The sequence below is a fragment of the Vicugna pacos genome, chromosome 19 (assembly GCF_048564905.1).
Source record: "Vicugna pacos chromosome 19, VicPac4, whole genome shotgun sequence".
Classification (NCBI taxonomy): Eukaryota; Metazoa; Chordata; class Mammalia; order Artiodactyla; family Camelidae; genus Vicugna; species Vicugna pacos.
The window spans coordinates 29,151,028-29,173,621 of NC_133005.1; the positions used below are offsets into that span (position 1 = coordinate 29,151,028).

Consider the following 22,594-nt stretch of genomic DNA (forward strand, 5'->3'; position numbering starts at 1 on the left):
CAGCCTGTGCAAGCTGGAGTGACTCACACCCAGGCGACACGGATGCGGACCGTAGCTCCGGGTGGTTCTCGGCTCCAAGCAGCCTTGTGCCGGGGCAACGGTGCCTGTCTGGTAGAGTCCCTGCTGGTTCCACAGAGTGAAGTGAGCTCCGGCAGCTGCTGGGACCCAGGGAAGGGGCTGCCCCTAGCCAGGGTCGACCTGCCACGGGGACAGACCCCTGGGCTGGTTTTGCCAAAATTATTACTGAACGCAAGTTCATGTGCCCCATGCACCATGAAGCCAAACGATACCGGATGGTCGGAGTTCTGGGCAGAGAGATGTTCAGTGCTGGGCCCAGCAAGGAGAATGAGCGACTCGCGAGCGTCTCGTGCCCTCAAAGCCCTGAACTCCCTGAAGGGTTTCAGCTGAGCATCTTCGGAGGCTAGGTGAGGGAGGGGCGTCCCAGGGTCTGTGATCAGCTGTGTCTAATTCTCAGATCGGTGAGGCTGCTAGAAGGTCTGAGCGCTTTGAGCTCAGGATCATCAAATAGTTACTTTCTTCCACGTGGTGCTGGGTTTTTAGCATCTGAAACACGCAGGAAGTATGCAGGAGATACTTCTTTCCGGGTCCTTCAGGGAGGAGCTACAGCAGAAGATACGGGGGAGGAGTCTGCCCGGGGAAGTCCCACAGGGTCCCCCTCAGTTATAACCTGAGATGCTTGTAAACTTCAGCAGTTTACTGCCCCGAGGTGCGGCTCCCTCTCTTTTTATCACTGGTCTGCTGGTTATTTAGAACTAGTTAATGAGCACTGACGTCTGGGTTTCCAAGAATTGCCTTGTAGTTGGGAGAAATCAGGGCCAAGTTAGTGAGGCAACATGGAAATTCCAAGAGGCCACCGGGGAGCTTAGTAAATTTGTCTTACTTTAACCTTTTCACAATCATCCTGGGTGTTCCTGACTTGGACTGCAGACTCAGAAGGAGAAACAGTCACCTGTCTCAGTTACTCAGATTCTGAAAGAGTTACCTGTCCCGGTGGCGAGGGGTTCATGGAAATCCCCGCTTCTCAGGACAGAGGGCAGGTTCCCTGTTCCCAAATTTCTAAACCAAGGTCAGATCTCCCGAACTATGATGATGCCTGGCCCAGTTCTGAGTGGGCCCAGATGGAGTCAAATGTTGACATTTGATTTTTACCAATGGATGGGTCCATCGTTCCAGCTGGGATTAGGGTGACGGGGCCCTGCCTCCATCCTGACTCTCTCCTGACTGCTCTCCTGGTTTTTGCCCAGATGACACTCCGACATCCATCAGGTGTGCGAAGAACTCTTGCAGGTCACAAGGACACATATTCACGACAGCGCGCCTCGATGTCTCCTGAGTAGTGGGGACAGGCACACTGAAATCTGAGTCAGAAGCCCCGGATTAAAAGCAAAAAGCGGCGGGGAGAGTATAGCTGGTGGTAGTGCACACATGCTTAGCACGCACGAGGTGCTGGGTTCAATCCCTGGTACCTCCATTTAAAAAAAAACAAAAAGAAAAAAACCTTTATTGAAGTATAATTTACACATAATTAAGTGCACTCATTTTATTTCGATAGTTCAATGAGTTTTGACAAATATATACACCCTAAATGACCATCAAAATCGAGCACAGAAAACCAGAGGCTTCTCTCATGATCTTTTGTAGCCAAGCCTCCATCCCCACCCAGACCCCCTGGCCTCAAGCATCGCTCTTCTGCTTTCTCTCACTGTGAATTAGTTTTGCCTTTTCTAGAGTTTCATACACATGGAATAATTCAAAATATGCTCTTTTGTGTCTGGCGAAGACCTGGGCTTAAGCCCCAGTCTCACTAGACAGTCTTACAATTAGACAATTTTGTGACTCCTGGCATGATGCGATTTCTGTCTGCATCCCAGTTTCCTCATCTGTCTGATGAGGGTAATAACTTACAACGTTCAGTCAATCAAGAGTGTACTGGTGCTTGCGTTAGCGCCATTGGGTGGTTCTAGAAAGGCGTAGGGCCAGGAGTTGCTCACTAACCGGGGGCCTCTGCTCTGCTCAGCATGACTATGTCACAGAAGGCTCCCTGCTGCCCCCACACCTGTCCTCGCCTCCCTGGTGCCATGATCTGTAGGTCCCCATGCCTTCCTAAGGAAGACTCCTTTTACTTAAATAAGAGATTTGAAGACACCCCGGGAAAGAAGAGGATGCAGTGATGAGGGCCCCCTAGAGGGGCAGAGGTGGCCAGAGCCTGAGCAGAGGGGAGGGATGTGTGTGGCAGCATCCTCAGAGGCCTGCAGTGGGGCCTCCCTGGCTGTGGGGCTCTGGACCCTGGGGCTTCCCAGGGGGAGCAAGTGTGAGCTGGAGGCGTGGGGGCTGCTGGACACTCCGGATGAATGGTGGCATCAGAGACAGACCCTCCCAGGAACAGACCCTACACAGACTCATGGACATCTGGCACACTCAGAAGCACTTACCAGAGATCTGAACACACCCCACTCACCCCAACACGCTAATACGTAGTGGTCGTCTTCTTCATATGAGGCACTGGGACATACAGCAGTGAACACAGCCAAGTCCTTGCTCCCTGGAGTTCACAAGCTGGAAGATGATCGCACATCAGGCTGCACCCCGTCCTTAGCCAGGGATGGGGAGGGTCCTCAGTGTGGCAGAGTCCGCTGTCAATCTGCTCAGTGTCGGTCGCTGCAGAGTGGGGCTGTGCTGCCCTCTGCTGGCCACAGGGAGGCAATGCCTCCTCCAACTCGCGGTCCCAGCCTTGCAAATGGGCTGAGAGGAAGGAGACTGTGCTTTTGGTCCCTTGCTTCCCGCAACCTGGTAGAGCAAATCTGGAGGGGCAGGCCAGTGTGAAGAACTCTGTCCCAGTGCCCCGTTGTCCTTGTCATTTCCTGCATGCCCTCTATTCCCTGTAAGTACCTGGATTTTAAAAGTGAGAGCTGAACCAAATTGTGATGTTTTTCTGAGCCGTCTCCTGCAGCATCCACTTCCCAGGGCACCATCCTCATGGCCCCCAACTACTATAGCTGGTCCAGGGGATTCCTTCTCAGCCAACTTCCTGCTGGAGGGACCCACAACCTGAATTTGAGGTGGAATCTAGCTGACGTCCGAGAAGACAAACTCCCTGAAGCCAGGATGCTGGGGGCTGGGGGGAGGGGGGTCAGCCAGTAGGCACAGGCTCTGAAAAAGAGCCCATGGAACCCAGCCTCAGCCATCCCGGCCTGGAGCCAGGATGCATATGAAGGCACCATCTTGGAGGCAGATCCTCCAGCCCCAAGTCTTGCAAGCTGCTTTCAAACCACCCTCACCTGAGGCCCCAGAGAGCAGACAGGCCATCCCCACTATGCCCTGACCGAATTCCCGACCCCCAGAATCTGTGGGCGTAATAAAGTGCTAGTTTTATGCCGCCAAGTTTTGGGGTGATGGTTGTGCAGCCCCCAGACCATCATGACAAGCTTCCACATGAGATCCAGGCCATGGCGGCTACATGGGCTTCTGAAGCCTGCTCTGGAAATGGAAGCCACCTTGGTAAGGCTGCTTCCTTGAGAGAATAGGTTGCTTGGCTGGACAGGGGCCCTGGAGCTCTGGGGGCCTCCATCCCCCGATTCCTAGGGGACTGGCTCCCCTGAGCTGGTCAGGTCCCTATTCCCTCAGGCTGGGTCTGTCTGACCCATGTTTATTCTAACAGGAAAGCAGGGTTACCAACAATCATTTTGCCTGAAAGGTCTTAAGAAGAGGAGTGACACACTGAGATTTGGCATCACAGGAAGTGTCAGGCGTGTGGTGTGGCGAAGTGGGCGGGTGGGGCTGGGCCAGAAGGAAGGCAGGGACACCGTCAAGGACGAGGTTGCAGGGACACTGCCGGTGGGAGGAAGATGAGCCCCCAACCCTCTGTTATTTGCAAGGAGGAATCGAAGCTCAAATGGCCAGGGGCCTTGGCCACGGCGGATGATTGTCGCTTGCCTGTGTTTTCGGCGGTGGGCAAACCTGCAGAGCCGCGGTCCCTGCGTGAGGCAAGGCCGGTCCCCTGTTTCAGAGCCCCCGGTCCCGCGCTCCCCAAGCGCAGGTCGAGGAGACGGTTCACTCCGGCCGGTGCTGCGCAGGGAGGCCGGCAGGGGGCGCTGGCGCCCCGCGTTTGCACGGCCAGGACTCTTTTCCTTTAGGCTCCCGGTCCTGAAGGAGGCGAGTGCTCAGCTCGCCGCTTTCCTGGTTCCGGCGTGAGTGCCCCATAATCGAAGGAGCCTCCCCGCACTGCTCATGACTGAGTCCCCTGCTCTGCCCACGCTGCTCCGAGCTGGACTTGACCACCAGGTCCTTAAATCTTGACTACCTCCTGGAGGAAGGCATGAATCTCCCCAGTTTAAGGTCCAGTTCATGATGCTAACATACAACGGAAATCAAGTAATGCCAGCTAACCTTTATGGAGTTCTAGTTACTGACCTGCCTGGCCGGCACCCTTTGGGGTGGAGTTGGGGGCAGGCAGAGGAGGGGTGTAAGGCCAGCCTCTGGGAGGTGGCCGCTCTCACAGCCCCCTACTCCACCGTCAGGGCCCTTGCAGACCTGAGGACCTGGTGGAAGAAACAGGTGGGCCATAGTAAATCTGAGAGCCAGTGGGACGTCCAGACCCTCCCAGGGCACCCCAGACCTGCATTTTGTCCATTGTGGCCATCCTTCCTGCAGACTTAAGTGGCCAAAGTGCCTGGGAGGTGGCCCAGGAACGGGAGGAGTGGCACCTACCAGGAACCATTGCCCAAGGTCGTGGTGCTCAGCTCTCCAGCCTGACCGCAGAGCACTGCCTGTCTGTGCCAGGGCCATGAGGTTGAGGCCATGGCCACAGGCAGTCTAGCCCCCCGTGTGTTAGAGACCAGCCAGTGGGCAGCCCTGCCGGGGAGGCAGCCTTGGCCTGAGGCAACATGGCAGGTGGTTAATAGCCTGGCCTTTGAGCCACAGTGCCAGGGTCCGAGCCCTGCTGTCACCACCTCCCAGCTGTGGGTCTCGGGCAGGACACTCAGCCCCTTGCTTTAAGACGACGATAATCATAGTACATCTCTGTATTACTGATGCCTTTTATTTTTTGTGTTTGTTGATGCCTTGGCATCTTGGTACCTTGCAGGCCCAGAAAGGGGCTGCCTCTCCCAGGGCGGGGTACTTCCTAGGGAAAGTAAATAGCCAGCCTGAGCACACCTTTCACCTACAAACACACCGATCCAAGCCCAGCCCCCAGCCACCTCCTTTCCCTTCCTCACACATCAAGCCAATACTCCCCCTGCCCTGCATCACCCCAGGGCCAGGTGCAGGTGCCAGACAGCTAGCGATGACCCCTGGAGCCTGGAGCCCACTACAGTTATTCACACCAGCTGGCCCTGATCTGCTTACCTTGACTCGCCCGCCCGTGGCTCCCATGCAAACCACGATACAGGGCCCGCCCCATCCTCCTCCTCCCGACTGACTCTGGTGCTTCTCCATGTGACCCTGGGTGGGGGATATACCGTCTCCTCTTGGAAGCTGTGACTAGGAAACTCCCCTTTCAAGGAAGTAGTCTCTGTGTCTGCCAGGCTACCTGGGATTACAATAAAATCCCAGGCCCATTTAAAAACAACCGCATAAGATTGTTGCAGGGATCAAATGACTTAACTTTTCAAAAATGCTTACGACAGTGCCTGACACACGTGGATGCTAAGCAAGGAGTAGTTATTATTATTACAACTCCTCTGCCCGGTTTGCACCAACCGCCACCCTCTGGGTGACTCTGGGTGCAGCTGCAGCACAAGGTACGGCCACTGCCAGGTGCCTGGTCGCAGGTCAGCTGGTGTTCCCGTCCCTTGACCGTGGTGCTGGGCACCCCAAGCCAACAATGAGTGCCTGGGGAGGACGGAGGGCTCTCGGAGCCAGAAGAGGGGACCCCACTTTAGCTGTTTGGCTACAGACACTAAATCCTCAATCAGGGTCTCCAGCAACTCCCCCTCCCGCCCCACACCCCTGAGAACCCCCATTTCGAGTGGGGACATCTCCCATTGATAATTACTCCCAATGATACTTACTCATAATAATAATAATGATATCGCAGTGACCAGGCGCTCTGCTAGCATCTTGTATCAGCAGTCCCCAAACTTCTTGGCCTCAAGAACACTTTACACTCAATAAAAATTATGGAAACTCTCAGAGCGCTTGTTAATGTGGGCTGTTTCTGTCACTATTTACCATCCGAGGAGTTAAAACCAAAAAACCGTAGTAATGTTGGTTTATAATTTCTTTAAAATCACCATAAGAAACACATGACGTGTGAACATAAATGTTTTATGAAAAAAACCCCATATTCTCCAACCCTAAAGCTGCAGGGAGAAGGAGGCGTGGCATTGCTTTACGCCTTTGCAAATCTCTGAGCGATCAGGCTGAATAGGAAGCAGCTGGGCTTTTATAGCTGCTTCTGCGTCGAAGGTTGTGAGATCTCACGCGTGGCGTCTCTGGGACACCGCACCGAGAGTAAAAAGAAAATCTTTAATTGAGAGCAGAATAAACCACCTTAGTATTTATGAACATAGTTTTAACTATTACAGACATTCTGGAAGGGTCTTGGGGACCCCCAGGGGGCCACAGGACCTACTTTGGAAACTGCTGGCTTATACACAGGATGGGTAGGTTCTAAAATGCCCCGGCTTTACAAATGAGGAAACTGAGGCACCAGGGATTGAAATGACTTGCCCAAGGTCATGCAGCTGGGATTTAGAGCTAGGTCGCCTAGGTGGTGGGGGAGGGGAAAGTCACTGGGAAAAGCCCTTGACTTTGGTGTGTGTGGCCCTAGTACTCAGTCCCAAGACACAGGGCAGGGCCTGGGCACAGACAAAGCCAGACGGGCAGGATGGGCCTGTGGGGAGGGGAGCTGGGTCTGAAGTGAGGGGGGTTGGGGAGGGGTCCAGGGGATCCGTTAGTCACCAAGTGGTCCTGGTGACAGGGCTGGAGATGGCAGCTGGCGGCAGACGCAGCCTCCAGCTGGAAAATCAATAGGTGATCAGCGGTCCAGGGGCACCGCTGTTCATCAGGTGCGTGGAGACGCAGGGGCGGGGGCGGGGGGCCGGGAGGAAATATCACGGACCCCCGGCAGGATTGATCAAACAGCCAGACACCCAAGGCCAAACTCACTAATAAAGTGAGACGTTCAGCTCAGCTAGGCGGCTGCTGGCTGAAGGTCTTAAAAAAACCGCTTAGCTGGGGAGTTCTTGCTAAACTGTCTTTGTTTCTTGAGGCCAGTGGGAGGGAGGACTGACTGGGGTTGGGGGAGGCCTGGCTTGGCTGCTGTTTGGCTTGCCTCTCTTGGCTTGACGTGGGCCTGGACCACAGACGCCGGAGCCCACACAGCACATGCACTGGCTATGGCACATACTGTTAACATGTGGCATGTGTGTGCACACACATGCATGCACTACAGCACACGTGTACAAACGTGCCTGGGCGTGTTTGTGCGTGCATGTGCACGCACCAAGGCTGTATCATGGCCACGCGGCATAAGTGCACATATGTGCATATTACAGCACTCATGCGTGCAGACATGTGCCTGTGCATGTGTGTGTGTGCGTGTGCGCCTGCTACAGCCTACGCCCTGTGCATTTGAGGGACGAGCATGTGTGCTTGTGCGTCAAATGCTTTTTTCTGCATTTTTTTCTTTTACTAATATTACCACTTTTTCTCTCCATAGCCCCAAAGATGCAACATTTGTAATGACAGTTATAATTATTATGGGGGGAGTGGAGAGAGAAGTGGAGACTGGAAAACTGTACCTAAAAGACTAATATGTACAATAGAGAGGAAAAGTGTGGACATGGAAAGGAAGGAGGTGGGGGAGAGAAAAAGCAAGGAGAGAAATTCTACTGGTATTTGGGGCAATTAGGTAGACATGCCAGTACCAAGGGGGTTAGAACGGACTTGACATTTGAGGAATGGCAGGAAGACAGAGGCTGTTCTGTTGGCAGAATTAAAGAGCCTTGGTGTGTACTGGGTTGAATAATGGAACCCTGAATGAGATATCTACCTGGAACTTGTAAACGTGACCTGCTATGGTCTGAATGTTTGTGTCCCCCCTGAGAAATTCATGCTGAAATCCTAACCCCCAAAGGTGATGGTATTAAGAGGTGGAGCCTTCAGGAGGTGATTAGGTCATGAGGGTGGAGCCCTCATGAATGGGGTTAGTGCCCTTATAAAGGAGACCCCACAGAGCTCCCTGGCCCCTTCTAGCATATGAGGACATGGGAAAAGGTGATGGCTATGAACCAGGAGGAGGACCCTCACTGGGCCATGCTGGCACCCTGATCTCAGACTTCCAACCTCCACAACTAAGAGTAAGAAATTTCTGCTGTTTAGAAGCTACCCTGTCTCCTGCATTTCATTACAACCACCCAAACAGACTAATAACCTTAGTTGGGAAAAGGGCCTTTGCAGATGTAATTAAGGTAAGGATCTCAAGATGAGGTCATTCTGGATTACCTGGGTGGGCCCTAAATCCAATGACTTGTATCATAAGAAGAGGAGACACAGAGGAGAAGAGGGCTGAAGACAGATTGGAGTGACACACACCTTCAACCCAAGCTAAGGATTGCCAGCCGCCCTCAGAAGCTCGGAGAGAGGCATGGAACAAAGTCTCCCTCTGACCCTCCAGAAGGAACCAGCCCTGCCAACACCTTGCTTTTGGACTGGCCTCCAGAACTGTGAGAAAATACTTGTTTTAAACCATCAGGTGTGTGGTACGTTACTAAGGCAGCCCTAGGTAACTGACATATGTGGGTAGAATGCTGTCCTCGAAGAAAGGAGCACTGATGTGTGAAAGGGGCTTCCGCTCACCTGCGCCCCTGGAGAAATGTGGAACTCACAGACGCCCAGCTTCCAGCTCTCAGTGATGAGCACCTTCTCCAGCCAGGGCCTTCAGAGGTGGAGTGGGCAGGAAGGAGCACTCCATCACTGATACGGCCATAGACGTCTAAGCCTCTGTTACATAGCTGAACTTGACCGTTTGTGAGCCCTCCTCCAGCCCTGAGAATCTGTGCATTGGTACAAAGAAAGAGGTAGAGATTTAGACTGATGGGCACCCGGGGAGGTGTCCTGATAGACGGTGACAGTCCTTGGGAGAGAAGTGGGTCTGTGGGAGAGGAGGATGCTGGGAGCTTGGCTGCTGGGCGGGCAGGGCACCTCTCGGGCTTGGCATCTCCCGGGCTCTGAAGAGTCTGCAGGGCTCCATCCTTGGGGAGCCTCCCAGACCATCCCACAAGGACCCCTCCCAGCTCTCTTCCGGTGACATCATCTCCATATGGATGTTGCCTTGGACACAATGTTCACCACCCCTGAAGCAACAACACCTCTCCCTGAACCACAATATTTTCCCAACCAGAAACCTGCTGTTCCAAATCCATGAATGCTGGTTTGATATTCTGTCCCCGTTTCTGCACCGAGAGCTGGTGTGGACAGAATTCAGCATGCCAGGGACTGGCGCATGTAACTGACTCATCGTTCAGGCAGAAAGAAGTGAACTTAATTTTTTTTTGACATGTACTTTCAGATTGGCAATGGGTGTCGGCGTGGGTGTGGGGAAGTGTCCCACCTGCGTGTTCATTAGGGGAGCACAAGCCGGCACAACGCTTATGGAGAAAAATTCAAAAATGCCACTGAGATATAAAACGTGAGCTCTGGCTTTGGGTTTCTTAGTCTTCAGAACTCAGCTGGGCAGGACACGCAAGTGATTGTCATTGAAGCTGTTTTCTGTCTCAGTACCTCCCTCTCCCTCCCAATTAGGCAGAAAATTCACCAATTAGATAGAAAATTAATTCCAGTTAATTCAAGATGAACTCACCACTCGAGGGGGGCCCTGGCCAATTAAAATTTCTTCTCTTACCCCCTTCTTCCTCGGGGGGCACTGTATTTGGGGGTGGTGGGTGCTGATGGAGTTTCTGCTGGGTTGTTACCCCTCCCACCAGGCTGGTGTCTGTGGCAGCCTCTGCGGGCCGGAGCTGGATCTGTCTTCGAATTTTCTCATGGCCACGCCGCCCTGAGACCCCCTCCTGTGTCTCAGCTCACTTGTCTGAGCTTCTCGAAAGCACAGAAACACTAGACTCTTCCTTTACGTGGCTCCGGAGCCATGAAACGTTGTGGCCTTAGGCTGACAGACAGGCTGATATTTATCTCCTTCTGTCATCTCTGCTCGCATGAGGGAGGATGGCCGACAGGAAATGGGGCCCAGGTGGCCTTTGCTTTCAGATCCGCAATCTCATCCGAGGTACCATCGCTCCTTTCCCGCGTCCCATGCTTAGCCCTGACCCTGAGCACAGCGCAACACGCTTGCCTTTTCCCGGAGGGCTTCGTCGGCTTCTAACTTTCCCCGCCGCTCTCTGACCTCTCTCCTCCTTGTAGCTCAGACCATCGTCCTTGTCTTAACTCCCTGGGTGCAGGAAGAAAAGCTCCTTCCACTGGCACGCTCCTCCCACCTTCCCTCTTGAACCTAAAACCCAGAATTTCCCGCCTGGGTTTTCTTCCTCTGCTCCGCGCACCCTCGCTGCGGCTGGCTGGTGCCCGGATGGTGTGTCCCCGTGGGGGGACGGGGTGATTAAAAGCAAGTGGGTTCACCTGCTGTTTGCCCCTTGTGTTCCACTCATATGCAGTATCTACAACAGGCAGATTCCTAGACACAGAAGGTGGACTAGAGGTCACCAGCGCTGGGCAGAGGAGGGAATGGGGAGCTATTGCTTAATGGGCACAGAGTTTTCATTTTGGGGGGATAAAGCTTTGGAGGTAGTGAGTGTTGGCCACAAGATTGCGAATGTAATCAATGCTACTGAATTGTGCACTCAAAAATGGGCAAAACGGCGTATGTATTTCACTCCAATAAAAAATAGTGAAAAAAAAAAAAAGCAACAGAGCAGAAAAGTCCCATATGGATGGATACTTGACAACAGCTATCTCACCCTGAACAGATCCTCCATCCAGGGAAACCAAGTGTCTGGAAAGCCTCGCCATGGTGTACCGGGTCATGAGCTAGGAGGCTGGTAGCAGTCTGGTGGCGGCAGCGAGACACTGGGAACAACCTGGGTATCCATCTGGGGATGGGGGGCGGGGTATTCAGAACGAGCTCCGTCCGAGCATGCGCTGCTGTGGAAGATATTGACGAGGTATTGTCGTGGGAGCGGAGTAACGCGTGGTCTCACCTCCCCCTCGTGTGAAAACATGTGTATATGTGGAGCAGGTGTGAACTTGCTGGACCTTGGCGGTGAAGGCAATGTCACCTCCCGCGCTCCCTCCCTCCCTACCTCTTTACCAGACAGAGGTCCTCACTGTTCTTTCCTCTTTCACTAGCTGTGGGTTTCTAATCCACATCTCTGCTCTGCGTGGTCTCTTTTCTTTAACACTCAACATTTTAAAAATTGTGAGAAATACCAAATACACAGAAAAGTGCATACAACAGAAACGTCCAGTTTGAAGCAAATATTCGTGCATTTACCATCCAGGTCAAGACATTGGAGAGTTCTAGCCACCCCCCCAACCCCTCCCCCGCCCCTCCCACTCTCCTCCCCCCTCCTTGTTCTCCTCCACGGGCAGTTCCTCCAAGAGGTAACTATTAGCCTTAATTCTACAGCAATCATTATTGATTTAAAGAAATCTTTTTATTTTCAAATAACGTTAGATTGGTAAAATAATTACAGGAGCCATACTGAGAGTTCCTGTATACCCGTCACCCAGCTTTCTAATAAAAACAACTTCCATAACCATGGCATGCTTATGAAATGAAGAAATTCATACCGGTACCATACTATGAACGGAATTACAGACTTTATCTGGATTTTATCCATTTTTTTCTGCTAATGTTCTTTTATTTTTAATAAAAATTTTGTTCCAGGACCCAGTCTAGAATCCCACACTGCATTCAGTTGTCCTGCCTGCTTAGTCTACTCCAACCTGTGGCAGTTTCACAGTCTTTCCTTGCGTTTCATCACCTTGAAGCTTTTGAACAGTCCTGGTCAGGAATTTTGTATAATTTGTTTTTCTAAGATAATTTTTCTCTCCTAAGTATATATCCCTGAGCAAAATAGTTTCGTTTTGCCTGTTTTGAAATTTGTATCAGTGGAATAAAATCATATATGTCCTTTCACATCTTACTTTTTAAAATTTAACATTATGTTTTTTTGGGGGATTCATCTGTGTTTGTGTGCCACTGCAGTTCATTTCCCCCCTGAATATTGCTCCATTGGATGGCTCCCCTATATTATAATAACAAGATGACAATGGCTATAGTTCAACCATTTTACATTTGATAGACTTTTGGATCATTTCCAGTTTGGGGCTGCTGTAAACAATGCTGCCAGGAGCATTTTTCTTACATGTGGCCTGACGTCCAGGGGCCACACTTCTCTGGGGCAAATTCCCAGGAGAGGAGATCTGGGTCACAGTAGCTGCATATCTTCAGCTGGACCAGATACTGCCAGGCTGTTTTCCAAAGCGGTTGTCCCAATTAACAGCCCTGCTTGTGGTGTCCCGAGCGCCATGCCCCCATTTTGGGGAAATCAAATTGAAACAGTCAAGATCCTGGCAAGAAAGTGATGTATATAAAGCGCTAGGGTTTAATTTAAGAGAATCTGAGGGAGAGACGATTTCGAGAAGGGTGGGCAGAATCCGGGGAGCCCCTAAGGGCTGTGGAGGTGCAGTAGAGCGGGGTAGATAGGGTCTGGTTTCCAGGCCAGACTGCCTGGGTTTGGATCCTGGTTCTCCTCCTCACTGGGCTCTGTGCTTCAACTTTCTTATCTGAAAATGCGATATAGTAGTATCCACTTTACACGGTTTTTAGGAGGATTAAATGAGCTAATGGACAGAAAATGCTTAAACAGAGCACGGTGCCTTGTCAGTGCCATGGAAGGGCTAGCTCTGTCATTACCTTGCTGGATGCATCTATCGCTGGATGTGCCCGTAGAAAGTTCTAGGGTAATGGTGCTACCTCAGGGGAGTAGAGCTGTGCTTACAAGAGAGGGCCTTTCCCTTTTTATTTTGTGTTCTTTCATATTATTTAAAAATTTAAAAATAAGCATCTAGTGCATGTAATAAGGTCTTAAAATATTTTTCTTAGAAATTTTAACTCTTTAGAAGCAGAAGATAAGCTCTTGGAAAAAATGATAAGATTTGCACCATTTAATGTGGAATACGAGATGTGACAGACTGTCATCAATCTGTTTCACTGCACGTGTGCTTTGAAAACTAAATTGATGAGTCTGCCTGGGATTGGGGTTGGACTTGCCTGCCTGTCTAAGTCTGAGGTCCCGAAACTTCTCCTGCTGGACACAGTGCAGGGACTGAGCCCTGGCCTGCAGCTCCCTGCCCCCACCCATCTCGGGCCCCCCAGGGCCCCTGCCCCTGCCTCCCAGCACCTGCCCTGGTTGCCAGGGAAACGGCCCTTTATTGAGTGGAGCCATCCCCAACCCAGCCCAGTGATTTGTCCTTGTCTAATTATTATTACTCTTTGCATTTCCCTTTTGGATGAGTAATGGGGGAGGGTCGAGGGGTGGGAGGGCACTGAAACCGAGAAGCAGTGATTTGTGGGGTCGGCAACTCATCTTTGAGAGGAGGACATTTGTCTTTCTGGAAGCAGAAATCTGCCCAGTGGAGACGAATTCCACGGTTCTTGTGTGGATCTGTGTGTTCACACGCTGGTCGGGAGTCCCCCACCTGGAACACATGTGTGGCATCGCAGTGTGGGATGGTTTGCACAGTAAGTGACTAGCAAACAGACCTCTCCCAGCTGAGACACCCGTGTGTGCCAGCGGCTACCGTGTGCTCACTGTGTCCAGCTCCTCAAGCTGTGTGTGCACGTCTGTGTACATCTGCATGTGCGTGCATCCTTTATACCGAGCCGTCTAACCTAGATGTGCCTGCTCGCATGCATGCGTGTGACAGCCTAGGGGTGTACACATCTCAAGCACAGAGGGTAACCTGCGTGTGTCTGCTCGTCTGCATGTGTGCATGTTGACTACCTAGCTATCAAATGTGTTTGTGTCTTTATGTGTCTCTGTGTGTACATGGGCGACATGCCGTTTCAAACACGGGAACTTGTCCTCACTAGACCGTGCTCATGTCTGCATGTGGACACATCGTGTACATTGCTATGAAAAGCACAAAAGAGACCCTCAGATCAAGGTCAGGGATACATGAGAAGCAGACAGGGTGTGGGTGAATTCATAGGTTTGTCCACCACCCATTTTGGTAGCTGGGAGAGATGTTAAAAGGTCCTCACTCCTGTTTCTGCCTGAATCCAGGTCCTTTGAATGTGACTTTGTAGTTTCTCCTACCGGCTGGTGAAGTCTATTTCTCCACCCCCTCGAACTGGGCTGGACTCGAGACTGGCTTTGGACTATAGAAGGAGGTGGAAGGGACACAGAGCCTGTTCTGAGCCTGGGTCTTAAGATGCCTTGTAGCTCCCACTAGCTGTCTTAGAACTCTGCCAAGCTGCCTAGGTCAGCCCGCTGGAGGATGAGGGATGTTGGCGACCAGACGCGGAAGAGCCCAGCGATCCCAGCAGAGCCGTCCTAGACGGTCTTACAGCCGACGGCCCTGCCTGGGGAGCCAGCCCAGGTCAGCCGAGCTGCCCCACCTGGCCGTCCAAGGGTGACTTCCTGCAGGGAGCCAACTGAGGGGAGCAGGCGGGGGGCCCAGTCCTGACTCTCCCCCGCCCCCTGGGCACCAGCAAGTTTGTGCAAGGCTTTGTGATCGGGAAGGACTCCGGTCACCCAGCAGGGGTCACCCTAAGCTAACCCCAGCCCCCTTCGCTGGGATAGGGAATTATCTAAGTCGCGTCACGTTCTCTCGTTGCCTCTCATTAGTTTTGTGATCTGTCAAGCCAGGTGAGCTTTCTAAGCCTCAACTGCCTCATCTGCAAAGTGGGGATAATAAGACCTTCCCAAAGGCCGCCGTCCACAGCTGACTGCATCCTCAACAGTGGACTCTGTCTTTGGGGGTGATTAAACTTGGCCCTTCATTCATTCATTCATTCATTCATTCAGGGACTGCCCTCTGGGCCCCACGGGGTGCCACACCGTGTGTGTGACGGTTATCCATCAGGTTAGAAGCAACTATCTTCCCATTTTAAAAATTCAACTTTATTGAGGAATAATAAAATAAAATTCATATATTTTAGGTTTATAGGTCAATGACATTTGACAAAAGTACACACCTGTGGAACCCCAACCACAGACAAGGCCCAGAACTCGTCCAGGGCTCCGGAAGTTTCCCTCGAGCTCCCTTGTAATTAATCTCCTACCCTCCCACTCCCTGTCAGACAAGCACTGGATTGATTTCTATCCTTATCCCTCAGCCCAAGTTTTCATTTATTTTATTTTTGCTTGTACATTTCTTTTTTCTATTTTTCTTTAGAGCGCACATCTCTCTGGCAAAACAATATTCATCTTTCTACCACTCACCTTCTTCAGCCATCTCAGATAATGGTCCGATACAACACTCGGACACAAACACGCTCACCTACACACACCTACATGTTGCACACACCATACACTCACACACATAGGTGCAACACACAAACTTACACACACACACACACACACACACACACATATATTTTAGGTTAAGAAAACTTCTGGGGCTCAGAAAGACATAGACCAAAGTGAAGCAAGAAACACAGTTTTGTTTTTATTGAAATCCTTGGTGCTGGTACACACACACACACACACGAGTCCCTGAAGCCGAGAAACCATTTGCTACCATCATCTGCTCCCCTGTCAGAGTCAGAGCAAGTAGAGAAAAATCGGAATTCTTGCCCTGTCTCAAAAGTAAAAGGGACAAATTAGTTTCTTGTCAGTGCACTGCAATAAATACATTGTCATTTTTATCCCCCAGTGAATCATAGTCCCCATTTCTCCCGTAACTATTATACAGTCTGCCGGCACTATATCATTTTTTGGTAATTTTATTTTCACCAATTGTTTTATGAAATTTTTGAGTTTTATGGACACTAAAACAAATCTAGCCTGCGAGTGTTATAGCCCTTTAAATCATCGGCAGGAAATCTCAAGGTTCCTCCAGACTGTGGTGGAAGGAGGCTTTAGGGAAGAAAGATTGCACCTCGCTTATAAACTGAGCAAAAACCCAGAGATAAGTTTGTAAAAGGGACATAGATCACAGTGGGTGAGAACTGGGGTGTAAAACATCTCCCCGCTCACCTCCTATAAGAATAAAAATGGACTTTTATTTAGGAGAAACACTAAAGGAGTCGGGGGAAGGAACACACAGGTCTGCCCTCACTTTCTCAGCCACCATCGCCCGTATTTCCCTGTGAGCCTGCGAGCCACACACCGGCTGCTCTCAGCCGGGGGGAACGGCCCCTCCGTTAGGGGGGTCGGGGAAGCTGAGCCTGTTGGTGATGTTCAGACAATCACCGCCCTCTGTGGATGCCAGATTCTCACCCCTGGGACGGCAAGCAAAAAGAGGATAAAGACAGATTCTAAAGCGCATGTGAAAAAAAATCCCAGGATGAGAACCGCTAAATCGATTTGGAGAAAGGCTTGCCTTACCAAGTATTAAAATGCATTATAAAGCTACAATAATAAAACCAGTATGTTACTGGCATGAGACTAGATGGACAAATCGATGGAACGAAGTGGACAGTCTTGAATAAGAACTGGTGAGAAATGAAGGATCTCATAGCAACAGAAGAGGGATCGATTATTCAGTAAAGCTGTCTGTAAATCTGGGTATTTGGAAAACAGTCAATTTAGATCTTCATCTCATTCGAGACTCCCAAAAATAAAAACGAGATGGGGGAAACAGTTGAAAGTTAAAAAATAAAACCTTAAAAAGGCTAGGAGACAGTATAAAAGGAGAATTATTTGCTCTCTGGAATGGGAGCATTTTATCCATGACCTTGGATAGACCTGCCAAGGAAAGTGACAGACAGATGTAGCTTCCGTAATGTTTACATGCCTGTATTTCAAGATATATCCCCTAAGCAAAGGTCAAAAGTCAAACTGAAAAAAAAAGTTTTGACATAGGTGACAGCAAAAGGTTAATGTCTGGAAACTGATAAAGAAAATCACTGGCACTTAACAGAATGGGCAAAGGCTACAACCCTACAATTCATCAAGGAATAAATGTAAGTATCTCTGAAATTCAAGAGAACATTTCCAACCATACTAGCTATGATGATTAATTTCATGTGTCAACTTGACTGGGCCATGGGGTGTCCAGACATGATCAAATATTACCCTGCGTGCGTCAGTGAGGATGTTTCTGGGTGAGACCGACATTTGAATTTGTAGACTGAGTAAAGCAGATTGCCTTCCCCAGGGTGGGTGGGCCTCATCCAGCCAGTTGAAGGCCCGAATAGAATAAAAAGGCTGGCCCTCCAGAGAGTCGGGGGGACCTCCTCTTGACTGATTGCCTTTGAACTGGGACATAATTTTTCTCTCCCAGCCTTTGGACTTGAACTGAAATATCCACTCTACTGGAGTCTTGAAGCTGCTGGCTTTCAGACTGGAAACAATACTGTTGGTTCTCCTGGGTTTGCATTCAGCTAGCTGCCTGCAGATCTTGGGACTTGTCAGCCTCCACGAAAATGTGAGCCAACTCCTTACAATAAAGTCTTGTTTTATATATATCTAGACCTCCTGATCCTAGGGGTTTTGTTTCTCTGGAGAACCCTGACTAATAAACTAGTTGTCAATGAAATATAAATTAAATCCCAATAATCTGCTAGTTTCTCTTATGACTTTGATTTATTGAGGACTCTCTCTCGCTTTTTTAATTGAAGTTTAGTGAGTTACAATGTGTCCATCTCTGGTGTGCAGCATAATGTCCCAGTCATACATATACATACAAAAATTGGTTTTTATAGCCTTTTGAGGATTCTGTTGGATCCTCCCTTCAGTATTTAGACATTCTCAAGACTCTTCCAACTTAAAGAAAGTCTCTCTCTAGTCCCACATCTCTCTCTCAAACCCCAGTCTCTCTGGCCCCTCTGACAGTCCATCTTAAGTCTGCCCTCGAGATGTGCATCTCCCTTCTTTGCCATCCAGTCATCAAACACTTCAACCTGGCTTCCCTGTCTGCCTTCTTTCACTACACCCCATGTCCTAGTCTACATCTCTTTCTGTGTACAGTCACACAACTCCAGGGGGCGCCATCCACAAGGGCTTCAGTGTGAATGATGCCTTGCTGTGAAATACAGCCGCCCTGCTAAAAATCCGCGGGACCTTACAGCCCTCGCCTTATTAGAGCTTTCAGGTGCCTTTGCGGATGGGTGAGGTTCTATAGAGAGGAGAGAGGAGGCCTGAGACAAAGACCCTTCCACCGGTTTTTAACTGGTAATTCTGCCCCACCACTTGTGGGTAAAGGGGTATGTTCATCGACTTACTTGTGGTTGTACAGTGATGCTTTTGGAACTGTAATGTGCACAGCAATCATCTTGTTCAAGTGCAGATTCCGGTGCAGTGGGTCTGGGGTACCGCCAGAGATTCGGCTTTTCTGAGCAGCTCCCAGGCGATGCAGATGCTCATGGCCCAGGGACCACTCTTAAACTAGCACCGTTTCTGCAATCTGGCCGCACACCAACCCACCTGGATCGGCTTTAACAAACCTAGAGATTCTGATGTGATTGGTCTGGGGCCCGGCTTGGGCAGCAGGGTTTCCTTAAAACCAGGTGATGCTCATGCCCAGCCAGGTTTGAGGCCCTCTGTTCTGGATGGTGTTTTACTTTATAAATCATTGTGAAAAAATGAAGAAATCTGATGCATCACAATTCTTTTCAGGAAAAGCACTGCATTTTTATGGAAACGGCAACTTCCTTGACAAGCCTGACCATGACAGACTTTAAAAGTGGAGCGAATGCTTCTGTGGGGACAAGGCCGAGGTGGGGCCCCTGCCTGCCCCGGGGAAAGGAGGGGGGCGGAAACAGATGTGAGCTTGCAGGTCCTGGAGATGGAGGAAAACCTCTCCATCCCTCCCTTGAACTCTTCAGTATAATTGCTAAGTAGTGGAATGCTTGGAAGAATGAATTTATTTTCAAGGATGCCAGTGAAGGCAGCAGTTTTCAGGCTTATCTGCACAGTGGAATCACCTGGGGAGCTTTAAAACTTTCCAGATTAACTCACATTCTCAGGGTGGGACAGAGGTACCAGAACTTTCTAAAGCTCCCCATGAGATTTCAATGTGCAGACATGTTTGGGAACCACAGGGAGCAGGTATTAAGCCTCTAGCAGCCCAGGTGGGTGAATGCAGGGCACACACCGGGGAGAAGCCAGGGTAGGTCGGCTCTGGGGGATTCCCCAAATGCAGGGAGGGTCGTCGAGTCTCAGATTTTGTGAAATCGGGGCTTTAAATCAGCCAGAACCTCAAGGCCAGGAAGGCCCCAGACAACAACCAGGTGATACCACCAGGAGGGAGGCACTTCGTTTGTGAGGAGAACTGCTTCTCTGAGTCTCAGTTTTCTCCTCTGTAAAATGGGAAGAATAATAATGTGCCTTAGAAATGTTTTGAGGAACAAAGGAGGAGGTTGTGGGCAGATGTCCTCTGTGATATGCTATACAAAGAGGAAGATCCACATAGCTCTTTGAACAGTTTGCTTTTTTACAGGGCATGGATTTCGATAAGAAAGTATAATGGAAGAAGAATCTGTTAATCTGGGGTCTGAATTATCCAACAGTACAGGAAAGAGACGCGCTAGCTCTAGTGCCACCTTGTGGTAGAAACTTGAGTTGCAGGAGTAGGAACTGGAAACTTTTTTTTTTTTTTGATAGATGCATAGATGGGCTAAAATAGTAACAACTCCAGTAGTTTTTCACTCTCTGTGCTATTGACATTTTGGGAAGAATCACTCTTTGCTGGGGGGGGTTGTATTTTTCAAGGTAGGATGTTTAGTATTACGCATAGCCTCCACCCACGAGGCAGTGTCCCTGCAGGTGTGACAACCAAAAATGTCTCCAGATTTTGCTAAATGTCTCTCTAGGGCTATAATCACCCCTGGTTGGAAACAGCAAGCAACAACAATGATAATAATATCTGCTAATGGTTTCTGGGTGCTTAGTATTTCCACACGTGCTCACCTCTTTTTTAAAAACTTATTTAATCCATACAAAGGCACCACCGGGAAGGAATGGAAACTCTGAGAGGTTGCCCCCCTTCCCAGGATCACACTCCCTGGTTTACGGCAGTTGAGTGAGTTTAGTCTGGAGAAGAGAGTGTTTGAAGAATGTAGTCTGTATGAGTTTCCTATTGCTGCTATAACAAATCATCACAAAGTTAGTGGTTTAGAACAACACAAACGTATCTTTTTCCAGTTGTGGAGGTCAGAAGTCTGTGATGGGTCTTTTGGGCTAAAATCAAGGGGTCAGCGGGGCTTTGTTCCTTCTGGAGGCTCTAGGCAAGACTGTTGAATGTTTCCTTGTCTTTTCTGGCAACTAGAACATTCCTTTGCCTGTGGCTTCTTCCTCCAACTTCAAGGAGCATCACTCGCTGCTTCTGTGGTCACGTCCCCTGTTGGACCACGTGTCTGAGGGAGCTGACCCGTTCCCTGAAGCTTGGAGGGCTTTGCTGAGAAAATTCGAGGAACTTACAGGACACAGATACTAGTTGATCATCAAGCAGAGCTTTCTGGGCTGAGCGGTGCAGGGATTTGGCTATGGAAGGGAGGAGGGTGAAGATGGAGGTCACCGAGGATGAGACGGATGGCTGGATTCAGGAGGGGAGGGCCCTCGACATTTTGATAGGGGGCCCCCCGGGCCTTGTGCATCCAGGTTGGAGCAGACCCAGGTGTGCAGCGGGGGTGGGAGCCTTTGCAAGCCCGTCCTGTGATGCTCACTTTCCACTTTGCCCTAGAGGACCCCGAACAGCAGCCTCTGGCTGGGGCGGGCTTCCCCTGACCCTTCCAGCCCACCCCTCCCAGTCGGGGCCCTGGCCTTCGCCCCAGTCCTGGGCGGGACAGTTTCATCTTTCCCTTGGCCTCAGGCTGGCCTGGCCAACAACAGCTCTGTCTCCTGCTGTCAGGGCTGCCAGGATGTGACAAGCGGCAGATGGGCCTCTGATCAATGGACCCCGTCCCTGAGCAAGGACGGTGGGACTGGGGGCAGGATGGGGGAGCGGCTGCTAATGGATGGGCCCGGGAGCAGTGATGTATGGGCAGGAAGAAACTGCCATTTGTCTTGGGAAGTGAGTGACTCCAGGGAGGAGGGGGAGGGAGGGTGGGAGAGAGAGCTGGGAGCCCAGTGCGCTGGGGAGGTGGGGGCCAGGGAGCCCTGGCTGGGGTGGGGCAGAGAGGAAGCTCTTCCCTGCCTTAAACCAGAGCCCCCAGCCCCAGCCAAGGAGATCCTGCCATGCAGCGTGGAAGACATAGAGGAATCCTGGGAAATGGATTACCCCACTCCCGTTCAGGGTAAGGCAAGTCCCTGCATGATTGATTTTCCTTCAAGGCCCTACATGATCTTCCTCACCTCCCACTGCCGCCCCTGCTCATGCCCCACTCTAGTCCCCGCACAGGCTTGGGTGTGGAGGGTGTAGCTTGGTGGTGGAGCGTGCACTTAGCATGCATGAGGTCTTGGGTTCAATCCCCAGTACCTCCATTAAAAAATAATTAAAAAAATTTGTCTATTCTTAGCCGCTGTGTTAAGTTTTAGGGATACAGTGATGAACAAGACAAAGTCCATGGTCTTATGCTGATGATTGTCTAGTGGGAAAGACAGAAATAAAACATATGACTGTACAGAGAACTGTCATGAGCCTGGAGATGAAGCAATAAAACACCTGGCACCTAGTGGGTGCTTTAGGAAGGTGGCAGCCATCACCCACTGCCTTGACCATATCTGGGCTTCGTGAAACTGCTACTGGATCGGGTGAATAGAGCTAACTTCCACCTCCCGGTCCTAGCCCTTCAACGCCCAGGTGTCCTCTGTATTGTCCCGAGTGACCTCTCAGAAGATGTGGCTTCTCCCTCTGGTCACAGCACTGCTGCTCTGAGCAGCCAAAATCCTGAGTCTTCATCCTGGCCTTTCATTGCCCTTTGCTGTGGGCTGTCTGGCTTTCCTGATGAGATGTTATCTCCACTTGCTCTAGGAATTTTTCATCTTCCTCGCTAAGCCCCAGGGTCCCCTCGTTCTCGTTTACAGAATAATAACCATGCATCGAGCATCATGACGTGCCTGGGCACTTCACACACATTATCTGCTTTAATCTCACAGCCACCCTGGGTGATATCATAATTCTCTTTTTACAGAGGAGAAAATGGAGGCACAGAGAGGTTGATTAGAGTGCCCACGGCCACACAGCTGGTTCGTGCCTGTGATTGAATTCAAACCCAGGCACTCTTCCCTTCCAAGGATGATCTACAAGAATATGATTGAATCGGTTTGAGGGTGAGTAGGGGTGGGGTAAGAACAAGGAAGGGAAGTCCAGAGGCTGGGTAAGGAGGGTAGAAGTCTGGAGGTTGGACCCTGGCATCCCTTTTCTTTGGAAAGTTACTTTGATGCCCAGGGAAAGAGGAGAGGATGGAGACGAGGACTGACAAGAAACTTTCTGAATATTTTGGTCCCAAGACAGTATCTGACAAGTCCATGGTGAACAGTTGCACAGGTTGTACACTGCACAG

The 22,594-nt window shown here is 50.5% G+C and overlaps 1 long non-coding RNA gene across 1 annotated transcript; it reads left to right on the forward strand.

The window, feature by feature from the left end:
* The first annotated feature begins 13,536 nt into the window (after positions 1-13,536).
* On the forward strand, positions 13,537-18,850 carry LOC140687279 (uncharacterized). The gene is made up of 3 exons (XR_012061469.1): positions 13,537-13,723; positions 17,434-17,577; positions 18,768-18,850. It is a non-coding gene; the product is annotated as an uncharacterized lncRNA (long non-coding RNA).
* The last annotated feature ends 3,744 nt before the right edge of the window (positions 18,851-22,594 follow it).